Below are 8,988 nucleotides of genomic sequence, written 5' to 3'. Positions count from 1 at the left end.
GGGGCTTACAAGCCCCCCCATGTGATAGCAGATGGTGGTGACAGGTACTCTTTAAGGTGATGCTGGGGGTCCAAAAGACCCCCAGTGTCACCTTTACACTGGAAATAAGCTATTGAAGTGGGGGGCGGCCCCTTCTTCGGGACAGGTAAGTCGCCAGGATCGCTTCTGTGGTAAAGCCGACAGTCGGCTCTACAAGTTTAAACAGAGTCCCGGCGGCAAAAGTCACCGGGAGTCTGTTTAAACAGCCCTGATGCTGGCGAAGTACACTGTACGTCGTCAGTCACGAAGAGGTTAAACACCCGGGAGCCACATGTGTAGCCACAGCTGTAAAAATTCAGTGACAAGCTGACATGCAGTAGCTGTATGGCTCTTCCTGCACATCCATGCTTTACATCCGTCCAGGGACAGGTGCACTGCCCTGGACATAGTCTAAGTCCATGGCCTGACATCTATCCCTGTGTGGATGTAATCGGTCTAATGTGCGGGATGATTCATACAGCCACTGCATCATTTATTTATTATCTTTTTAAAGACTTCTGGCGGCAGCTACATGGTACACATGTGAATCCTGGGTGCATAAACACACATGTATGACCCGCTGTGGGCATGTGAATATACCCATTAAGTGGACCTTACACTACAAGCAATGCCTGGTTACTTATAGAGCCCCCCCACCCTTGCTAAAACACTGTACTCACTGCCCGTGAGAGCTTACAATCTAAAAATGTGCATCATGGGATTTGTAGTTTCACCGCAGCTGAAGGGCCGGAGTTTGGCTACCCCTGATGTAGAGCATCATAGCTACATTCCCTAGGGTAGCGGCACTACAACACCCTTTATTCCTAGTGTATTGGAAGTATTTCTGATGCCATTGCATCAGTTCTGCTCTCTGCATGAACACAGTACTGCCGGCCTGAAGGAAATATATATAAAGTATATGATACAGCGTGGTGGGCCTTTTAGAGGGAGAAGGCAAGGGTAAGTGCGGAGTTGGGCTTTGATTTACAGATTCTGGGTATGTAGATGGTATAAAGCAGCGATGGCAAACCTTTTTGAGCCAAAGTGCCCAAACTGAATCACTAAACCAACTTATGTGTCTCAAAGTGCCAACCCTGAACTTAGGCTCGAATACTGATGATTTATTTTAGAAAAACACTTCATACGGCTGTCTGAACTAATTTTGTGCTTAAATCTTAGAAGAAAAATACAATACAAGAGGTTTTAACTGCACTACAGAGTGACATGTACATTTGTACTGTGCTAATGAGTGAAGTGCTCCATTGCAGTGTGCTACTAAGGTACATGTCACGCAGCACACTGCAAGGGAACAGTCTCTACAGCTTGGAGTCAGTGGTGGAGCACCAGGGCCCAGTTGCAGCTGTGACCATTATGACCCTGGTAGTTCTGCCACAGACTCCAACCTGTAGAGGAACTAATCCCATCAATACATTATACAGCAGTGCAGAATACCATCAGCTATAGAGGACTACAAATCCCATCAATACATTATACAGCAATGCAGAATACCACCAACTATAGAGTACTACAAATCCCAGCAATACATTATACAGCAATGCAGAATACCACCAACTATAGAGTACTACAAATCCCAGCAATACATTATACAGCAATGCAGAATACCACCAACTATAGAGGACTACATATACCAGGAATAGATTATACAGCAATGCAGAATACCATCAGCTATAGAGGACTACAAATTCCAACAATGCATTATACAGCAATGCAGAATACCGCCAACTATAGAGGACTACAAATCCCAGCAATACATTATATTCACAGACAAGAGTAAGGGTATTCTGATCCATAGTGACTTAGGAACCTCTACTGCAGTTCATTACTGTAGCTGTACTAAGTTCAGTTGGGAAGTGAGTCAGACTGTATTTCAGTGGATGGTAGGTGCTCACCGTCATCATGATTCAGGGGTGTGGAAATTTTAGAAAAAACTACTTGTCCAAGGACTAAAGTGGGGGCCCGATCTACTTGTCCCTCGTAACAATCTACTTGTCCTGATGCAAAAAAATAATTTTAACCAAAACCGTATTTAGCAGTGCTAAGAAGCGCTTCTCATGGGTCAGCGTCGTCAGGTGGCCGCGTTGACCAATGAGTGCTTGCAATTTGCGAGCGAAATTCACCATATACGGAACAGGTACAGATAGTACACCCGTACTGGTGGACGGGAAGGACTGTTCGCCGAAAGGTAAGTATAGTGGGAGGGAGATTTGTGCGGGTAATTCCATTTTCCAAAATTACTTGGGAAAGTGAATTTACCCTTAAGGGTTGGTGCAGACTTGGCCAATCCCGGGGGGCGCGCGATCATGTGCGGTTGCATACAGCGGTTGCGTCCACATGTATGGGGTTACATCTGCATGGCAATCGCTGAAAAAAGGTACATGTACCTTTTTTCACGACACGCACCCGCAGTGTTTTTAAGGGTTGGTGCAGACTTGGCCAATCCCGGGGGGCGCGCGATCATGTGCGGTTGCATACAGCGGTTGCGTCCACATGTATGGGGTTACATCTGCATGGCAATCGCTGAAAAAAGGTACATGTACCTTTTTTCACGACACGCACCGCGCAGTGTTTTCAACCGCGATTGCGTGGGACCGCCCGGGCGGTATTGCGGCAGTAAACCGTGCAATCTGCCTGGCACGACCGGGGTGCCAATAGAAAATAATGGCACTGCCAGCGCGATCGGCGGTGGTGTGCGATCTGTGACTGCCCGGTTATCCGCTCAGATTCGTGCACAATGACCGTGCAGTCACGGATGGCACAACACCGGATTGCACGGTTTACTGCCGCAATACCACCCTGCCTGTGCGGTTGCACATGATCGCGGTTAAAAACACTGCGCGTTTATTCGCATGCAGATGATGGGGGCAGTGGGGCTGGTTTTCATGTATACATTTTTATTTACTTTGTAAAAAAATGTAATTATAATTTAATTTTATTATTTTTTTTTATCGCTTTTTAATTTTTATAACCACTTCCCCGGCGCCCGGAACTACATGTCCCGGGCGTCGGGCGATACGAATTCCACACCCCTGTGATTGTATATCTGAAAAGAAAAATTTAGCAGTAGTACAGCCAGTTGTATGTATCAGCTTTCTGATGTGGTAATATGTACTAAAAGTATATCCAAAGCCCCACATTTTTTCCCCAGTGTGGATAGATAAGAGAAACGTCTATGTTCTCATAGCAGAAAAAATGGACGTGTAAAAATTTCAGCGACTGTAACAAGGGCCAAATTGTGATGGCTAGACAACTGGAGGGTCAGATCAACTCTGAAACTGCAGCTTTTGTGGTATGTTCCCAGTCTGTAGTGGTCAGGATTTACTAAAAGTGGTCAAAGGAAGGAAAACCAGTGAACCGGCAACAGGGTCATGGTCGGCTAAGGCTCATTGATGCACATGGGGGAGTGAAGGCTGGCCCGTGTAGTCTGATCCAATAGAAGAGCTATTGTAGCTCAAATTACTGAAAAAGTTAATACTGGTTCTGATAGAAAGGTCTAACGAATCACATTTTCTGTTACATCATTTGGATGGCTGGGTGCATGTGTGTCACTTAGCTGAGTAAGAAATGACACCAGGATGCACTAGGGCAGGGGTGCCCATAAGGTCGATCGCGATCTACCAGTCGATCGCGTAGCGATCACTGGTAGATCGCCATGTCCTCTCCTCCCGCCGCTTCTCTGGATCCCCGCTGCTCTCCCCAGCGGGGATCCGAGAAGAAGTGAAGGAACCGGCGGCGGGGGAGGGCGAAGGACAGAGCCGCTGCCACTAACTAATGCAGAGCAGTGAGGAGAGACGCTCGACCATCTTCTGACAGCCGGCGCCTCTCTCTCCCCTCACTGCTCGTCCGTTCTGTCACAGCGGCTCCGCCCCCACCCCACTTCAATGTTCTGCTGGGAAACCTTGGGTCCTGCCATTCATGTAGATGCTACTTTCACACATACCATCTTCCTAAACATTGTTGCTGACCAGGTACATTCCTTCATGGAAACGGTATTCCTTGATGGCAATAGTCTTTTTGAGCATGATAATACACCCTCCAACACTTCACAAATGGTTTAAGAATGATTTGAGGAACAGAACAATGAGTTCAAGGTGTTGAGTTGACCTCTAAATTCCCTAGATCCCATTCCAGTCGAGCATCTGTGAGATGTGCTGTAAAAACAAGACCGATCCATGGAGGCCCACCTCGCAACATACAGGACTTAAAGGATCTGATACTTATGGCTTGGTGCCAGATACCACAGCATACCTTCAGAGATCTAGTGGAGTCCATGCCTTCATGGGACAGGGCTGTTTTGTTGTCAAATGGGGGACCTACTCAATATTAGGCGGTTGGTCATAATGTTATGGCTGATTGGTGTGTATTCATTTTTTATTGTAACCGCTACGTAGCAACCTCCTTTTTGGAACTCCTCAAAACAATTTAGACTTATATTATTACACTTTAAGAATTAGCTCTCGGGTATTGTAGGCTTCACATTACCCAGATGATAGCTATCATAAAGCAAGACAGAATATTTGGCACCGTATTTATTTGTTAGCAGTTTTCTATAAACATTTTTTAAATCTAACAATAACTTTACCAAGAACTAGATAAACTGCATGCTTACCTCGTATTGATTCAGGAAATTCACAACTTTTTCCACATAATCTGAATCTTGTTTACAAATCTCGGCCATATTCCAATCTTATATAGAACTGCTTATCAACCATATACATTTGTGCTTCCTTCCAATGGGTGAGGAGCAGGTTCATATATGTCAGAGCCAGCAAGCTTCTCAGTGCTGTCCTGAATAACACTTGCCTAATCAAATACTGAAAACTAAAATCAATGAGAAACAACACACATACAATGTCCTTGCAGATACAATCTATAAAGATTACATTATATAAGATAAAATGTTTTCACTCTATGGGTTTGAGAATACAGGTATAGAAGCTTAGCACATTTGTCATGCTAATCACATCTAATGTATCTAAAATACATGAGAGACTTTTTATCAGAATGGGGTCTTAATAGAGAATTTAAATATTTGGAGAGTGGTTCTTTGACAGATTTTATCCCCAACACCGTTAGTCATCCCAGAGGGTTGACCCAACTCTGTGATTTACGAATAACTTTCCACATTCATTTTCAGTAATATTCCTAAAGTAGATTTTCTCGTAATCTGTAACTTATATAGAAGCTTTCAACACATTTTCTTGGTAGTGATTGTAATTTGGATGGATCTCACTTTCTTGCACAATCTTTTTTTATTGTTTTCAAAAAAGGGAAAAGCGTAGACGTACATTACATCATGCACGTTAACTTCAGTGAGCTGAGGCAGCAGCCTCAAGCAACATATAAAGTAGGAACATTAAAAACACAAATAGGAGCATATAATAGAACATAAAATAATAAAAAATCGAAAGATTTAAGGAAAAAAGTAAGCTTCCGGAATTTTGTCTCATTCCGTTACAATATGGGTACAGCATATCATTATATATCATGAAGAAATGCTGCGTATAGTAGGTATTTTAGTGCATATTCACTAAACTACCTGTTTTCAAAGTTTTTTATTGGTTTCCATGCTTATAAACTTTTAATCGCACACAGAAATATGGTCATAAAATTATGTAACATATATGTCATAATAGGCATTGTCTAGCAATCGATAATCTTTCTACAGCAACAAAGCATGGGATACATTACTTCTTCCCCTGCCCTGACTTCTCTATAGAGTTCAAACATTTCAGAAGCCCTTGATACTTATTCTTATACCCTAGGTACTGCAACCTTGAATTAGGGGATACAAATATATATTCGATTATTCTCTCATGCCGTTGTGAATGCCATTATATATCCCTTAATCTATGCATGCTAAATCCCTCTGGATGGGTAGTTCACAACTCCCACCTGGGGGAAAGTTAAATGGAGACACTATTTAATTACGACAAGGAAGAAAAAGTAAAAATGAAAGGGGGAGAAAAAAAAAAAAAGGAGAGTAAGGCAAAAAGAAACATTTCAGACTCATAAATTCCTGATATCTAAAGCCTTCACTAAACCGGGGAATTGGGCAGGATGCCCGACAAATTTGAAATCCCTTGATGCATCAGCCATGGTTTCCAGACTTCTTCAAAGCTGGTGTATCTATCTTGCAATATACTATAAAGCTTCTCATGGATCATAATCCAGTTTCGTTTGGATAGAACCATAGAGAATGGTACCCTTTCTGATTTCCAGGACCGAGCAATTGAGATCTTTGCTGCTAAAGAAAAAAAGAACAAGAGTTTGCCCTGTGCTCTTGAAATACCTGGGACCGGTTTGTTCAAGAGTAAGTATTGCGGATCTCTCGGGATATGAAACCGGAGGATCTCAGAAAATAGGGCAAAAAACGTATTCCAAAAGCGGAGCATTTTTGGGCACTGCCACCAGATGTGGATCATAGTACCTTGCTGATTACATCCTCTAAAACATAAAGGGCTCTTCCCGGGGAACATAGTTGCCAGCCTAACTGGAACAAGGTACCATCTGGAAAAAACTTTATAATTGGCCTTTGCTAGGGAGACGTTGGGAACTCCCAGCATCAACCTCATAGTGCACTGTTGCCATTCTTCAATAGAGAGGGCTACACCAAGATCAGTTTCCCATGCAGTCATATAAGCTAGTTTCGTGAATGGCCCAAGTAATACAGCATATATAAACTACCTGGACAGGTTAACGATGGGATACGTAGATTACTACCACCTCACCGCAGGGGGGTCTAAGGGACAGAGGGTTTATTATACCATAAAAGGTCACGAGAGAACAGAGGGGGAAGATCGAGGATAGAGAGATGGGAGTATTAAAGGAGAATTATGAGGCGAGTGATTTTCACTCAGCCTCATAATCTGAGCCGACCTGTGACAATGAAACTGTCACAGGTTGGCTCAGTAGATCGGGAAGTGAGCGAACACATAACGGTGCTCACTCACTTCTCGATCTATCCGTACAGAGAGCCGTGACTGTCACTCACGGCTCCCTGCAGGGGTTCCCCCCCCTACTCGCTCCGATCCTCCAGTGCTAACTGGCGGAACGGACGGGGGAGGGGGCGGGTACAGCTGGCTCTGCCTCTAGATAGGCAGAGCCAGCTGTCACTCACGCAGCTGGGTGGATCCGGACAGAATTGTCGGGATCCGTTCCGGCTGCGGCGTCTCAGTATACCGCGAGCTATACTGAGCTTTGGGTGACGGGAGGACGCTGGTTTGTGTCCTCCCGCTACCCTTAGGCCCCGTTCACACGGAGCAATTTATCGCGCTGTAATTCCCGCGATATCGCGGCTATTTACCGCGCGATATCGCTCTCCAATGCATCTCAATGGGGCTCTGTCTGTAGCTGTCGCGGGTCGTGCGTCGCTACAGCAGGACCCTTTTTGGAGCGGATTTTGCCGCGATTCTAGCATGCTCAATGCAAGCATTTGCGCGATAGCGCGCGGAAAAACACGCGATATCGCGCAAAATGCAAATCACGCGACAAACGCGCAATTTGCGAATCGCTCAATGTGAATGGGGCCTTAGGAGAACTATGGGAAAAAGCCCTAACCCCATAGTTCTCCTTTAAAGGATAAGCAAGAGTAGATAGTGATGTTGGTGAGGGAGTAGGAGAAGAGGAGGTCGGGTTGGTGGGGGAGACATTCCATCAGATGAGCTCTAGAATGACGATGACACTAAAGTGGCATAAAAATAGTGGGGGCTGGCATATGTCAACCAGGGTTCCCATATGTGCAAACATTTGCCATGTGAGCCAGCTAGGAGCGATGATAATTTTTCATTTAATTCTCTTTTTCACTGCTTGAAAGCTAAGGATCGGGGATTTGCAAGATTGGGCAATAGTCTGTTTAGTTGCCATAAAGATATGGGTGATCAAAGCCCGTTGGCCTTTCAATACCCCGTTCACCGTCTTATGCAATAAGACCTCAGTGGGGTTCAGATGGATCTGTTTTTAACCTGAGATAGGTAGAAGGATCATTACACTGATGAAGGGCTTGTTTTTTTTATAGATGTCCTGGGAGAAGATAACAATATTGCCACCTTTGTCTGTGGGTTTAGCAATTAAATCCTGCCGGCACTTCGACAATTTGAATGCTTTTTTCATTAATATTTAAACCATGACGTAAATATATGATTGTATTCCTAAATTTATAACTTCTCTCACCAAAAAAAAAAAACTCTTCCCCAAAAACATCTGTAGCCCGAAGCTACCAATATGTATAGTCATGTACGAGTATTTCTAGAGATACTTCTTTAACCACTTGAAGTCCGCGGTGTTAAACCCCCTTCCCATCCAGGCCATTTTTCAGTATTCAGCGCTGCGGTACTTTGACTGACATTTATTCCGTCATGCAACGCTGTACTGAAATGAATTTTATACCATTTTTTGGGAACAGATAGAGCTTTCTTTTGGTGGTATTTAATTATATATAAATATTTTTTTACACTTATTGTTATTGCTATTACATAGGGGGATAACAATCCCCCTATATAATAGCACAGGTACACTGATAGGTCCTCTTTATGTCACCTGGGGACCCCAAAAGAAGCTGATGAAGCAGAGATCTGCTTCATCAGCTACTTCTCTCTGGCTATAGCAACCGGATGACTGTAATACACATCAATACATCAATACACTGTAATACACATCACTTCTGCATTCACAGCCTGGAGGGAGATCAGCAAGGAGCAACTGGTTAATGCAACCATCTGAGAGGAAAAGGAATAAACCGGGAAGCAGAGTAAATTTCCTTCTAACTGTTGGTGTCAGGGACTGATGCTAAAAGTAGAGACTAGGCTCAGCATTACATCTGTCATAAAGAAAGTGGCATTTCAGCCATGATTGTTTTTTAAAGCATATTCAAACCAAAAATAAATATATATACAGGGCTTGAAAAATTTGTCGGTGTCTCACCAGTCAGTCAAAAATTTCACCAGTCAGCAT

The 8,988-nt window shown here is 43.8% G+C and overlaps 1 long non-coding RNA gene across 2 annotated transcripts in view; it reads right to left on the bottom strand.

Moving 5' to 3' along the window:
• LOC108802458 overlaps window positions 1-1,433 on the bottom strand; it is a 16,888-nt gene extending 15,455 nt beyond the window's left edge. The window contains exon 1 of one of the 2 annotated variants that reach the window (XR_001942223.1): window positions 1,422-1,433. This is a non-coding gene — a long non-coding RNA (uncharacterized LOC108802458). The remainder of the gene's footprint in view (window positions 1-1,421) is intronic. The other variant, XR_001942222.1, reaches the window with a different exon arrangement.
• Between the last annotated feature and the right edge of the window lie 7,555 nt (window positions 1,434-8,988).

This window comes from Nanorana parkeri, unplaced genomic scaffold, assembly GCF_000935625.1.
Source record: "Nanorana parkeri isolate BGI_ZX_2015 unplaced genomic scaffold, ASM93562v1 scaffold2874, whole genome shotgun sequence".
NCBI lineage: Eukaryota > Metazoa > Chordata > Amphibia > Anura > Dicroglossidae > Nanorana > Nanorana parkeri.
This window is presented reverse-complemented; position numbering and strand designations above follow the sequence as displayed.